Source organism: Chlamydotis macqueenii, chromosome 3, assembly GCF_036417535.1.
Source record: "Chlamydotis macqueenii isolate bChlMac1 chromosome 3, bChlMac1.mat, whole genome shotgun sequence".
Classification (NCBI taxonomy): domain Eukaryota; kingdom Metazoa; phylum Chordata; class Aves; order Otidiformes; family Otididae; genus Chlamydotis; species Chlamydotis macqueenii.
Window position 1 is genome coordinate 117,228,303 of NC_141558.1, and position 14,600 is coordinate 117,242,902.

At 44.0% G+C, this 14,600-nt stretch overlaps 1 long non-coding RNA gene across 1 annotated transcript; it reads left to right on the plus strand.

Moving 5' to 3' along the window:
* Nucleotides 1–160: 160 nt before the first annotated feature.
* Nucleotides 161–9,526, plus strand: LOC147601450 (uncharacterized). Its single transcript, XR_015258262.1, has 3 exons — nucleotides 161–487; nucleotides 7,277–7,351; nucleotides 9,357–9,526. It is a non-coding gene; the product is annotated as an uncharacterized LOC147601450 (long non-coding RNA).
* The last annotated feature ends 5,074 nt before the right edge of the window (nucleotides 9,527–14,600 follow it).

Here is a 14,600-nt window from a genome sequence, read left to right on the forward strand (position 1 = left end):
GACGGGCCTCTCTTCCCTCCCTCTTTGATGTCCGAGAGCTCGGGAACGCGGAGGCGGCGGCGGGAGGCGGCCGCACGGCGCGACGGACGGCGAGGGCGCGCGTCCACGGGAGGGCACCCCCCTCGCCAAGGGCCCCTGAGGGCCCGGCCCGGGCGCCTTTTCCTCGCCGACCGCCTCCCTCCGCGGCCCCCACCGCCTTTGTCTCCTTCCCCGCGCCGCCGGCTTATATAAGCGGCGGGGAGCGGGGGCGCCGAGGTGCGGGCCCCGGCAGTGTGGGCCGACAGGAGCGGCCGGGCTGGCGTGTGCCGTCTCCCAGCCGTGAGTTGCCAAGGTCACAGGGCCCTCCGGGAGCCGTGGGGCCGCTACTGAGGCACCTCCTCACGGAGAGCCGTTAGCTGCGAACCTAGCCCGTAGCCCCTTGACCCAAGAAGAGGAAGCTGGTGTGGGAAGCTCTTCATGTGGGTCGACGGGGTCCAGTGTTCGTCGGGTGAGAATACCTCACTAAGCACGGTCCTTACGAGCTGGATGAGCATGGAGAGTTGCCCAGGGCTGTGTTAGTGGCGTGGTGGTTTGGAACAGTGTTAAAATATGCTCGTAGGACTGCACAGCGTTGTATACGGGTCTGTTTGCTGGCAATGCAAATGGTAGGTGAGTTTGCTCAGGGTTCCTTCTTCAGGGACGTGTTGCTGAAGGTGGCTCTTGGAGCCCATGCCTGTCTGCATAGAATCATAGAACCATCGAGCCCAGGCTGGAAGGGAGCTGGAAAGGTCATCTGGTCCAACCTTTTGTGGGAGGGAGCTTAGATGAGATTATCTAGCACCTGGTCGAGTTGCATCTTGAAAACCTCCCATGATGGGACTCTACCATGTCTCTGGGTTCAAGTGATTGGTTGTTCTCACTTGAAAAAAAATCATGTTGCCCCTCATCTCCATGTGGCTTCTTGTGAAGTGAGAGCCTCCATCTTCTTTGTAGCCACTCTTTAACTACTGGAATGCTGTGATGAAGCCCCTCTCCCAAGCCTTCTCCAGGAAGATAAGACCTAACTCCTTCAGTCTTTCCTCATAGGGCAGGTTGCCCTGCCCTTTGATCATCTTCGTGGCCCTCCTTTGGACCCTCTCCAGGCTGTCCATGTATTTCTTGAAATATGGGGACACATTACTCCTCCATTTGTGGTCTAACAAATGCTGAATAGGGTGGGATGATCATGTCTCTATCGCCGCTAGTAATACCCCTGTAGATGCAACCGAGGATCTGATTTGCCTTTGTTGCTGCAGCAGCTCACTGCTGATTCGTGTTCAGCTTTTTGTCCACCAGGAACCTCAGGGCCCTTTCAGCAAGGCTGCTCCCCAGCCACACAGCTCCCAGCCTGTAGTGAGCTCTTTGCTTATAGGACTTTGCACTTGTTTTTGTTAAACTTCATGCTTTCTGCTGCTGTGGCTGCTGAACCCAGGTGGATGTGGAGTGGAATCCTGCTGAAAGTAGGTCAATGGAGAATGGCTATAGTACGAGTAATTGCTTTTTCAGTTGAGCAGCCAAATAAGAGGGAGGGAAGTATTTCAGAAGACAGCCAAAATAAATGTTCTTTTCTTCTTGGTTTGGGATGGGGGCAGGACCCAAAACCCTACACTAGTATCAAACAAAACATGTTGTTTAACCTGAAACGGTACTAGTAAGCTAGAAAAGAAAGTAAATGGTTTGCTGTTTAAACATTTTCTGTTATCCTGAAACCCAGTGGTAAAGGCACTCCTCCAAGAAGTGGGAGGAGATTCAGTTTCCCATTCTGCCTGACATTATTTTAATTTGCATCTCTCACGTAGCTAATCTAATTGTCTTATCTACAAACACATACATTTGCTTTAACTTAACTTTCTGTGTTCCTCACCTTCTGGTTTTCTCTTTGGTCTTTGTTTCTTAATGTATGTTTTTCTTTCAGTATTTCTTGTACATATTTTTCATTTTTAACAGAAATTCATTACAACTTTGAGAGTGTACAGTCCACAGGGCTGAAGCTGTACATACATCTGTTGTAGGTTTGAATAGTCAATGAGGAACATGCCATCTGTGAACATTAAACTTACTTTTCTTGGTACTTGACTTATTTCTAAATACAGTACTGATATTTCTGCTATGGACATAAATGCTTACTTGCCAGATGAAGTTTCTAGTACATTAGTTTTATATGCTAGAGCTCTGGAATTTTAGCATACATTAACACTATACTGTTGCAAAAAATAACAGCCTGAGAAATCACAGAACATACCAGAGTTATAGTCAGAAAATGGCATTGAAATGCTGCAATAATTAGATTTTCTGCAATAATTAAATTTTCTTTCCCCCCATGTATTTAAAATTACTTTTCTGAAAATAAGGAAATAACTTGCTGTTTGACAAAATTCTTATTTATTGAGTGTTCCAAGAAGCAGAAGAGTTTCAGCATGCTTCTGTGCAGCATATGGACTCCAGTGTCACTTGGTAGCAGACCCTGCTTTGCTGACTTCATGCAGTATTTAATTATTCCACAGTGGAGATGTTACGATATTTTTCATACTTAAGTTGTGACAGTGAGGCTTCCACGGTATCCTACTGTGAGCAGCCTTGGAGGCATCACTCTTTCTGTCTGTGCTTCGTGCATATGAAAGGAGGGAGGGAATATGGAAATAATTCCCAGTTATGTAAGTTTGAAACTGAGCATCTGACTCAGCAGAAGGATTTCACTGTTACATTGTTTGTCAGACCTACTTTTATACAAAAGAGAGAGATGAAAGGTGCTAATACTGCCTGAAATAGTTCTTTTAATACAGTTTTTATTACCTGGAGCTGATAAACAGGAGTCACGTTTTCAGTCCACTACCCTCCAATAAGAAAAGCAATTAGTGTTATTTACTTACCACTGTGCAGTCAAGTACAACCACGTAATTACATAAAGAGCAGAACAATGACATGGAGAAAAATCCCCAAACCCAGTAGAAATTTAAACCACCTAATTATGCACATAATTTGGAAGTACATGTTGTTACCAGTACAATTTTCTCTCCTTTTCTGTTCCTGCCTTGTATTTCTTACATCCTTCACTGTAATTTATATTACATTAAGCTATTAGCTCATTGTAGCAGGGAATGTTTCTTACCATGCTAACACATTACACTTCCAGTGCTAAGACCAGTGTATTTAGATACCATAGGAATGCAGGTAACAGAATAAAAATGGGGAAAAATTTTAGTTCACTTGGCTGTAAGGGAAAAATAATTAGCATGAGTTGATCCAGTAACGGCATTCACAGTAGGATGTTAACAAGAAGGTGATACCTAAAAATGGTCTGGACTTTCAAATGTGAGGTGAAACTAGTCCTTTACCCATCACACGTCATTGTGCCGAGTGTGTTAGGGGTGATATTGCACTAAGACCTCATCTGACCTTTTCAGTTGAGTCAACAAGAGGTGACATAAAAATGGGTCAGACCAAAGGTGTCAAGGGATCTTATACTGGAGAGCTCCCAACAGTGGGTGCATATAGCAACATGTAAAAAATGGAATGCACGGAGTGAGCATTCCCAGGTATACTTTCCAGTTTCCAGCCATCAGCAGTTTTAAGGATCTTTTGAGTCAGAAGCCAATTCTGTACCTTTCTGTTTAATAGCCTTAAGCTGGCTCTTGCCTAATCTGTTCCCCACCCCCACCCCTTTATACTTTTTGCTCCCATAAAATTTCTCCTATAGTGATCAGTTTTCTGATGTCATTATATCTCACGTCCAGGTTGCATGTTTTCACATGCACATTTGATGGAAACCAAGGCCAGGGACCTTCTTGGAGCTTGAGGAGAATCACGAGTAGAGATGCAGCTTGTGGGGAAAATGTCAGCACATTTCTCAACACACCAACATGAGGGCTGTTAGCCACAGTTCTCGCCCTCTGGCATGTTGTGTCTGCTGCTCTCACAAGCTGTTGCAGCTGAGGGCATGCAACTGCAGAAGCCTCAGCCAAGGACTGAAGCCAAGAAAATGCCATTTTGAGGAAAAAGTAATTTCATCACAGGACTAGATCAGTATAAATCGAGAGTTCTGCACAGCTCTGCCATAGCACAATGCAGAAGGCATACCAGAGGGGGATGCTGGCAGGATAAGATGGGAGGAGCACAACCTCCTAAGCCCTACCGGTAAAGATGCCTCAGTGGCTCATGTAAATGTACAGTGGTGGCAAGGGAAGCTCTGCTGCTGCAGGGTTTCATTCTGTAGTTCTTGCTCACCAAAACTCAGCTTTTCTGAGCAAGAATGGGGCCTTGACTGGGAGGGGAGGGCAACAGCTTTTGGGAAGTTTTGCATTGCTGGAGTTTGCATGTTGAAGGCTTAAGGCTTCCCTTCCAACAGCAGTGATTAGTGTGGCTTTCCCACATTCATAATTTTGACTCATCTCCTTTTACCAAAATCTCAGGAGCCCACCAACAGTCAGTGAAATCACAAAGTAACACTTAGCATGCAAGTTTAAGGTGAAGTCTGGCATGTAGCAATGCGAAGGGCAGTTACATTGGTGTTTGTTATCTACAGCTGCAGCACAGTTGTGCAGGTTTTTTGTTCCTTTTTTGAATTTAGTCTCAACAGCCTAAGAAATTAGTGCTCTGACCACCCTCCTGCTGGAAGTTTCCACTACCTCAGCTGCAGAGGGACGGTGAAATACCAACATACATGGACAAACTGAAATAGATTTTTTTTCTCAGTTCTTATTTTTTGTTATTTTGATTTGGGTTTATCCATGCTCTCCTCTATGCTGGACAGCACTTACAGCTACTTGCTACTCTTTTCAATCCACCAGCAGTTCATAGACCCCTACATTTAGGTGCTCATTACAAGACTTCTGAATCAAAAAAACCAGAAGTACTAAGCATGCAATACATTAGTTATTGTCAAGAGAAACTAAGACTGCTCAGATGTTTGACATTGGCTTGAATACCTAAATTGGTGTGCGCTTAGGTCGATAAACAGCTGTGGTAGACGTCAGATTCACTGACCAGTAAAGACTTAAAATCATTGCCTAACATAGCAGAATTTCCAAGCCTTGCACTATTACCAGCACTTTCAAAAGGATCACAAATCTTGTGGTACTTATTGTTTATTAAAGCATCAGACTCCAAGTAACTCCAAGTTTAATGCTCTAAGTAAACTTAGAGTACTTCTGAAAAAAAATATTTTAATTCCTTTGATTGCAACTGAAAAATAGGAGCAACCCAACTGTAGTCAATTCAAGTACATGATTCATAAAATCTCACAAGCAAATCTTAAGTTTTCTTTTGGCTGTCCTGACACAAAGTTTTCATGTTTGAGTTTATTATCATTGATCTTCTGTATATACAGTCAGTGCACACACACACAGAGTTTAGAAGCCATGATGCTGCTCTCTTTCTCCTCAGACCAATGTAATACTAGGCAAGTCGCTTAAAGCAATTGCTTACAATCAGTCATGGTTTTTTTCCTCATTTTATTACACCTGAGCAGACAACCTCGGAGTGAATTTTCAGAACTGAGTGTGAAATAAAATTGCATTATCTGTGGAATCAGGCCTGAAGCATTTCAAAGGGTCCCTTGAAAAGTATTAAGAATACACCTGGCCAAAAGCTGTCTACACATCAGTCCTCTATCTCTGCAGCAGAGTATAGCACCTGCTTACCTCATATGGCAGTGATGCACTTCCCTACAGTAGTGCAAAATACTCAGAAGAAAACAAGTCATTCTTTTACGAGCGGAAGAGCTGAGGAGCGTGCTCTGGGCACAGCCTGGGCTCCCTGCGCGAGTGGGAGGAAAGCAGAGATTGAGCACTTGCTTGCAACCTGAGCACAGCCTGTCCAGTACACCAAGTGAGGTTGAGGCCCCATGAGCAAATGAACCAACAGCTGTAAAATTAAAGTCCTTATCACAACAAGTTAGGCACGAGGGGGCAAAATCAGCCCGCATTTGCAATTTTAATTTTGGCATTTTCCATTATGTATTTTTTTGACTTTGCATGCTTAATTCTTTTTCTTTGTAATCTACAGTATGTGTGTTTTCCCTCTGTTAAAAGGATAAAAAGCCAACCTGACAGGTCATCCTGTGGTATTTTTAAGACCTGAGTACAGCAGAGGTGCAACAGCAGACAAGAGCCATTACACTTGTTTGCACTAGTGCATCCACAGCAGAGATAAAAATCCCAGTGTCACCACTCTTATCCATGTATGGGGCCCTTGGGGGCTGGGTGGTGGTGGTGTTTGGTTTTTTACCTTTATCTTTTGTTTGGTTACCAACATTCTTTCTTGGATGAACAGCATAATATATCTGTACAGTCAGTACTTCCTCTCTCAGGTTCAGATCACTTTTCTCTGCATAAATACTAGACACCATTTGTTCTTCCAGACACTGTAATGGTACTTTCACATCCTCATCCAGGGCTGGTTTTGCTTCTTCTGGGCTGTAGCATAAAATAACTGCAGTTCTGAAATTTCTTCCTTTTGCTGGTCTGTAAGAAAGTCCAGAAAAGGTGGACAACTCCAGTGCCATATAGAGGTGCCACTCAGAAGTGCTTTGTTTGCATCTCAAAGCAGCCATTCCACACCCCCTCTTGGCAGCAGGGCTAGCTTATCTCTCCAGGGCTCTGGTGTAGGTGAAATGAGCAGCAGAGCCATGGCTGCCTAGCTGTCCTAGAAAATTACCTTTGCGTTCTGCACCTGCTACACACATCCCTGGTCCCATTAAATCAAGGACTTTGCAGCGTACCCACAGTTCATTTGCATGCACATTGGTTGTGCTCTGTGCATAGCAAACTGCTCTGAAAGAAACCCAGGCACCTTCCTTGTCCTGCCTAGCTCAGGAAGTGCGGACACAGAATCATGAGGGGTGAGCAGGACATTGGGTCTCCTTAGCGTGCTGAGAGGAAAGAGGCCTGACCAACATGGCCTGCTAGGGTTAGAGGCCCTGGTTTCCTGTCAGTATAGCGCTCTCAGGGCTGCTCACACAAAATAATCCTGGGGCAGCTTCTCCTGCTGAGGAGTTAGACAGCTTTCCCATCCCATGGACACAAATCATGCCCTTAGCCAGCTCTGCTGAGTCTTGCTTACAACGTGAACTGCCATCTCTGGGCATAGTTATGCAGACACCAGGACTGTCCTCTCTCTCTCTTAAAATAGCTGCTCCATTTTAAATACAGAGATTTTGGAAGCGTTTTTTGTTCCTGTGTGTTGCATCTCCCAAAGAGGAATGGGTCACAATTCTGTATTTTATTTCTAATCTTGATCTCCTTTGTCTCTTTCCATCCAGGATGGAGCAGCGCTGCTGGACTACTTTGCTTGCTGTGGCAGGAATGCAAATTGGTGATGGATTTTGAACTGACTGGTAAGCAAGAATGTCTACAGGGTGAGACTGAGTGCAGTGCAGAGGTTTCCCCACCCTCGTGCTGGCTGGAGATGCTGCCTCCCTAGAGCACGAACCAGCGTCTTACAGATATCTTTGCTTGGGCTCTCAGAGTGGTTTAATGTACATTGTACAGCACAAACACTTTGTAAGCTCAAAGCAGTTCTGCTTACTAATGTCCTTGTGCTGTATGCGGTACATGAAGAGTAGTTTTATTTATTATCATTAAAATGTTGTCTCCACTTACTTTTGCCCATTACAAAGAATGTTCTGCTGGCTAAATCCAAACATTTTGTAACATTTCACCTAGTCAGCTGCAATAGCCTTTACATAAATCCTTGTAATTTCCCTATAGCATAACTTTTGCCACCTTCCCGGACTCACCAAGCAGGGCAGCAGCACAAGAATTTTGACTGCAACAAAGGGGCAAGTTCCCAAGTATTGCTTCAATTACTTTCACAAGGAGGAAAAAGAATAAAAAAAAAAAAATTCCACTTTCACTGTGCCCTAACTGACAGCATCTAAACCTGTGACAAACGTGCAGTACTGCATCCAGTTCTGGAGCCCCCAGCATAAGAAGGACGTGGACCTGTTGGAGAAGGTCCAGAGGAGGCCACAAAGATGATCAGAGGACTGGAGCACCTCTCCTATGAGGACAGGCTGAGAGCATCTGGACTGTTCCGCCTGGAGAAGAGAAGGCTCCAGGGAGGCCTTATAGTGGCCTTCCAGTGCCTAAAGGGGGCTGTCCTGGTTCTGGCCAGGATAGAGTTAATACTCACCTGAGCTGGGTGGAGAACTGAAGCTGGTAGCCCCTATGGCTGGGATAGTTAACTAATCAGCTAACAGCTGGGGTTAATTTACCCAAATTAGCCAAAGGGCTATTCCATCCCATCTGACGTCATGCTCAGTATATAAGTGAGGAGGGTGCTGAGGGGAGTCTCCTGCTACTTGGAAGAGACTGTGTGTGGAGATTTGTTGTAAGCTATTATACTGTATTTGTATTCCACTGCTGTTTTGTTTTCTTCTGTTATTGCTGTTAAATTTACTTTTTGTTCAATCTCAATCCACGTGTTTTTTTTCCTGGTTTTCTTTTGTTTACCAGTTCTCCCCCTGTTCTCTTGGAGGGTGGAGGGGAGTGAGAGAGAGACTGCATAGTCTGGTCCCGATTGGGGCTGAACTACGACAGGGGCCTACAGGAAAGACAGGGAAAAACTCTTCAGCAGGGCCTGTTGTGACAGGACAAGGGGTAATGGTTTCAAAATAGAGTGAGGTAGATTCAGATTAGGTATTAGGAAAAAAATTTTTACAATGAGGATGGTAGAACACTGGAACAGGTTGCCCAGAGAGGTGGTGGATGCCCCATCCCTGGAAATGTTCAAGGCCAGGTTGGATGAGGCTCTGAGCAACCTGATCTTGTTGAAGATGTCCCTGCTTCTTGCAGGGGGGTTGGACTAGATGACTTTTAAAGGTCCCTTCCAACCCAAACCATTCTATGATTCTAATTAAATGGTGGCTGCTACAGCTGCTGGCAGCCAAGTACAACAAAATTGTGGCAGGGGTGGAGGAATCAGGCTCAGCGAATCTACGGTAAGGTATCTATATGCAGTCACCTTTCTGTTATGCAACTGCAATACAATTCACCACCTGAGCGACTCCACGACTACTTCTTTGGCTGGCACACTCTTACTGCCTGAGGAAATGCTGTTTATATGAATGAGATCTGTGGAGTATTGTTGCTGACTCTTTAAGAGCTCCAGTGACTTGGCTAGGAAGCTGCACCTCATGAAGCGTATCCTTAAGGCGTCATCGATACACTTTCTTGGGTGACACACTTAGTATTTTCACACTCCACTTCACAGGAGCATTCATGCATTGTCCAGTTGAGCGATACATTTAGACAGGCTACTGACCATACATTGATGTAAGATAATTCATTTTAATGATATGTTTGAGCAAACTTTCAATATTTTCAGTTTTTTCATTTTAGGATGTCTGTGCTGAAGAAGAGTTGCTGCTGAGAAGAAATAATTATGCCAGCAAGGATACTTATCTGGCACAAACTAGTTCTCCTGTAGAGGAAGTATTTTGCAGCCTTGCCCGAGTTTTTAATGTAGCTGCAGCTTTTGCTTTTAATATAACAAGGCTTCCTAAAGTGCATGTTCTGAGTCGTTAGCAGATCATTACAAATTTCAAATATTAAATAATTAATAACAAAATTTACTCCCAAATTAACCCAAAGAAAAATCCAGGGGTCCAGAAATACTCTTATTAATCATTCATTAGACCAGTACTGACCATTCTAAAAATCAAAAGTAATTAATTAGATCTGTCCTGCTCCCTCCAAACCATGGCTTAAAAATCAGAAGTAATATTTTTGTGGTTAAAAGAAACAGTCTGAATTATTTTGTTCACCTTATGGTAACTTGAGATGGTATCTCATACTTGAATCATGTTTTTAATTATTATTTTAAGTCCCCTTGAAGGCTGCAGATTTCATGTTTATGGAAAGCCAAGATTCTCCTGCACCTGATTCCATTTTGGGTAAAGAAACAAATTTGGATACTCTGCTAAAACTGCAGGTGGTTGGCCACAGTGAATACAGGTGGTACATTTCAAAGACAGCCAATAATCAATAGGATCAGGTAATTGTGAAATTTTATCTTCCTATGCCTTTCAGTTTACTTTTTTTTGCCTCTTAAAGCTTCTTGCCAGAGAAATACTCTTTTCTCCCTTGGATTTAGGATTTTACATCTTAAATATTGTTTCTACCGGAGTGCCTCAGTGACAATTTTAAGATTTTGGTACACCACAATCCACCAGGGCTAAAAATGCAGCCAAATTTTCTGATACAATAGCAGAAAACTTAGCCCAAGAGATTTATAAAAAGGCTATAGGAAATTCTCAGATAAAAAAAAATGGAAACATCACAACAAGTTTAATACAGAACAGACACTTTAAATGTTCTCATAGCTGAAGCCTGCACAATTGGACTGTTGTGAATTAAAAGTTTGGCTCTCTAATCATAGAAAAAAAAAAAAAAAGAAAATAAAGAGCTATGAGTCCTTGCAATGAAGGATTTCCAGATTTCCAGTATCATTTTTTTCCAATGTTTCCTTGACGGAGTCTGTCATCCTGTCTTACCCTGGGATTTCCTTGATCTTGAGGCATTGACCTTAGAGGCACTACACAAGTAATCTTGGCTATTTCCACACTGTGAGGGTAAGAGGGCCTGGGAACACCAAAACCATGTCCTCTTGACTTCCAAGCAGCCTGGTGTCCGCTACAGACTGGGCGCAACGTGTTTGCCCTGGGCTGGAGGGACAGGTGAGCATACTGAGCCCAGCCTACACAGGCTCTGCCTGCCTCCACGGCGCTCTGGAGCACACTTCCAAATGCAGGGGCCAAGGCTTGGTTGTCAGAGCAATCCTGGACTGTCGTTCACTGCAAGGTCAGCATCACCCTTGGCTTTCCAGCGCTACCACTCCATAAAAAAAGTCACTTGGCTTTAGCTGCACAAGTGTCGTTAGATACAAGCCTCATACAGAAACATGCGGGCACGCCAAAGGGTAGTTTATCCAGCATTGCCTGGGGAGAAGGGAGATGCTTATATAACTCCCTGCTAGGCTGCTTTAACTCTGTTGGTAAAGCACTACACTTCAGCAGCAAAGCTGTGTAGGCACAAAACCTGTGTGTACACTATGCCTAAATTTGGTGGGGAGGGGGAGATCTGCAAGCCCACCCTCTCAGATCCAAAGGCCCAGTTTTGTCCTGTGATTTCCCCAAACACCCACTGTCTGCATCTTTGTATGTTGCTGTTACTCAAACCGGAACTGTTAGTGTTCACAGCCCTTAGCAGATGATGCACCTCTTTTATCTCCCTTTGGTATCTCCCTGCCAGTTACTGATGCAGCCGTGTACACATCTGAGAGCAAATTTTCTAGGACAACGTTGTGAGGCAAAACACTTTCCCTATTTGTTTTCTCTCTCCTTTCATCCTACTTCCTCCTGCCCCCTTCTCTGAGCCCTTTTCATATCTTACTCACTTTTTGCTGGTCTCTGTCTGCAAAACCAAACTAGTACTTGTTGCTGGTGCTGAGACTCTATGTAGATCAACCCCTGTGGGTCACGAATCCTGAGCTGCAGTAGTCTTGCAGATGCTTCTTGATGCAGGAGGGTAAGTAGTCTGATCATTTTTTGTGCCACTTGCCCCTACCTCTCTTCTGCTTCCTTGGCAGATACCAGAAGTCCCATGCTGTCAGGTCAGGAGCCCAGAATGACTTACAGACCTTCCTGTTCAGTGCCTCCTTCATGACCAGGCAGAGTGGTGAGCACAGGTTTTGTCCTGCTGCTGAAAAATGTTTCTGCACAGTGCCCTTTCAAGTGCAAGTCCCACAGCCGACAGCACTACAATTTAAAATGTCACTCAGAAATGTTCTGTGCCTGCAAATGGAGGGAGGAGGTGGCATCTGCCAGCTGTAGGATTCCTCTGAAAGGCTCTTTTTTTCCGTAGTGAGACTCCTTACCCTCTCCAGAGCTGCAGGTCCATACAGCAGTTACTTCACCAGTGCCATCACCAGTCAAAAAAATAATGAATGGTGATGCAGAGCTGTCCTCCTTGTCATGTTCCTGCTTGATTTGTTTAGGTGCTTTTGAAACCCCTATGAGCTCCCCACCCATTGCTTGTAGGGTTCTCAGCACTAAAAATCAATCTCAGCATGACCCTCAGTCCCATTCCTACCAGTTTTCAGTAACAGAAATGGAAACGAAATCGAAATCTTCACCCCATCAGAAACCTCAGCTGCAAGGCTGTCCTACCATTTCATATGCTGCCTTTATTTTTGAACCCTAAAGGTGACATCCTCTACTAGGGTTAGATTCAAAATTAGCTGCATAAGCACAGAAAGGAAAGTCTATCTCTCAGTATATGTTAAAGTATAGTCCCCAGCCTCCTCCGAAATTAAATGGAAGTGTCTGGTTCAAGGCAGCCTACACAACAGTGAGCTGCAGGAGCTGTAAGCTATTATTTTAGCTCCCAAGGAAAGTAATTGCTATAGCAACCAACACATCCGAATGGCTCTTTGACTGCTACTGAGACACAAACAACTTGTGCACAAAGGCACATCTGAAACGTGCTGTGTAAAGTGTTCTCGGGTAGCTGTGTTTTTTGAAGAGCTTTATAAAATGCGTGTAATTAGCTCCTGATAAATGACTGCTGGAATAACAGCAAGCAATTGTACCATGCCATGATCCTAAAATAACCTAATCAATGGCTCATGTATTTGCCCCTGAAGAGATGAAGAAAAAAAAAAAGTGCAGGCTCCATTTTAAGCCTGTGTGCTGGAAGTACCCAGCAGAGCTGAAGATACATTCAATAAACAAACCATAAAATGGTGGGGGGAAGGTCTCCCCTTTTGTTCTGTGTTCTGATGCAAACTCCCTGCAGGCTTTTGTGTCGGCTTGTCCCCTTGGGCTTACAGGAAGTGTGTTGGAAAAAGGGGATTTAATTACAGCCTTGTCATGCTGGAGAGAGTAACAAGTGATGTCAGCATTCTTTTCCGTGTCAGTGCAGCAACCAGCACCAACAGACCCTGTCTCCAGCTGCAGTGCTGGGTACATTACTGTTGCTATCAGTGAATAAGGAAGCTTCTTGGACAATAGCAAACTGTAATCATTGGCCGTTGCTGAAGTATTAAAGCATTTTGAGTATCTCTGTCACTTTCAAATCAAAATGTTGCTAGTGTAATAACAGCCTCTGCGTGCAAAGCTGCACCACTTCATGGTGCTGAGACAAACACCTTAGGCTCCCCAAAACAAGGAACCTGGTCAAAGCAGCCTGTCCCAGGAGTACTGTCCAAAGATTCCCCACAGTGCAGATACAGAGATGTTGCCTATATCAAAGGTGGTGACGGGTGTTAACATCACACTCCTGTTCCCTTACACAAGGCAGCTCTGCTGAAAATGGAGGCTATGGATCTGAGTAACTTAGAACAGAGTTGGATCCTATAAATGAGCACAATACATCATTTCACAAACCTGAATTGTCCTTTGTTTTTTTTTTTCATCAGTTGAGTCCTAAAGTCTTGCTCTGGGTCCAGAATAAACTCAAAATCACAGCTGGGTTTAAAATAAAGTCAAAATTAAGGAAGAACATATAGTGATGTAGTTTATTACAGAAGTGCTTTAGGACCAACCGAAAAAGGATCTTGTGACAGCAGGTACTGAACGACAGAGGGTTTTAGTTGACTGTAGCCTTTCAAGCAAAGTCACTTTATTTTGGATTAAAGAAAAAACATCTGTAAAAAGCACAAAAATATTGTATCCGTAAGAAAATAGCACATGCATGTGTAAAATCTGTTGCCTCACTTCTGCCTTGCAAAATGGTTGCTGCCCTGCAGGCACCTGCAATTTCCAAGCTGCTGATCTCAACGAAATAAATTCTCCTCTAATTTTTCTCATAACAAGTTTATTTTCTGACAGTAGTTGACAGTGCATTAAATGGGTCCCTCTCAAAAAAAAAAAAAAAGAAGAAGAAGAAAACAAACAAACTCAAACTGTTCTTTTTCACAGTGTGCCTTTTTATTAACTTTTTGGTGAGAGAAAGGCAGGATCATTCACTCACAGGCTGACTTCAAAGTTCACCTTTGCTACTGAACAGAAATCTCTTGCCTGATTTAGAGGAGCTGGGGCCAGGCTTCTGAGCAGCAAGTAACCTGCCTTCATGCCATGCCTCTGCTAAACCTGCAGGATCACTGGCTGTGATTGAGAATAAATCCTTGTTCCTCACAAACATTTTGGGGTTTGCATTGCAGAAGGCTGCTGCAGTACCTTTTCAGTGAGAGCAAGGGGAGATATGGAGAAGAGAGCTAGTGCACTGCCTAGCTACTTGTACCGAGCTGCAAGGAAGAGAAGTGAAACCAAAGTCTTGGAGATGTGCAGGAAGCTTTTCTGAACACTTACCAGCTGTGGAAGTGCCCTGCTGCCAATGTCAGGCATGTTCAGGCCAGTACTGTGGTTTTATTCTGAGAGGAAAGAGGAGAAAAATGCAAGGAGCTGGTATTTCACCCTCACTGTAAGCAAAACTCAGTGCCACAGTGAATAAGGCCTGAAACAAACTCTCTTAAAAATAGGAATGCCCAAAAAGAAAATCCAGTGCAGTGAGATGCTGAACACAACTTGCTTGTACCCTGCCTCTTCCCCTTGTCTGCCTCCCCCATTCAACAGAGGTAGACAG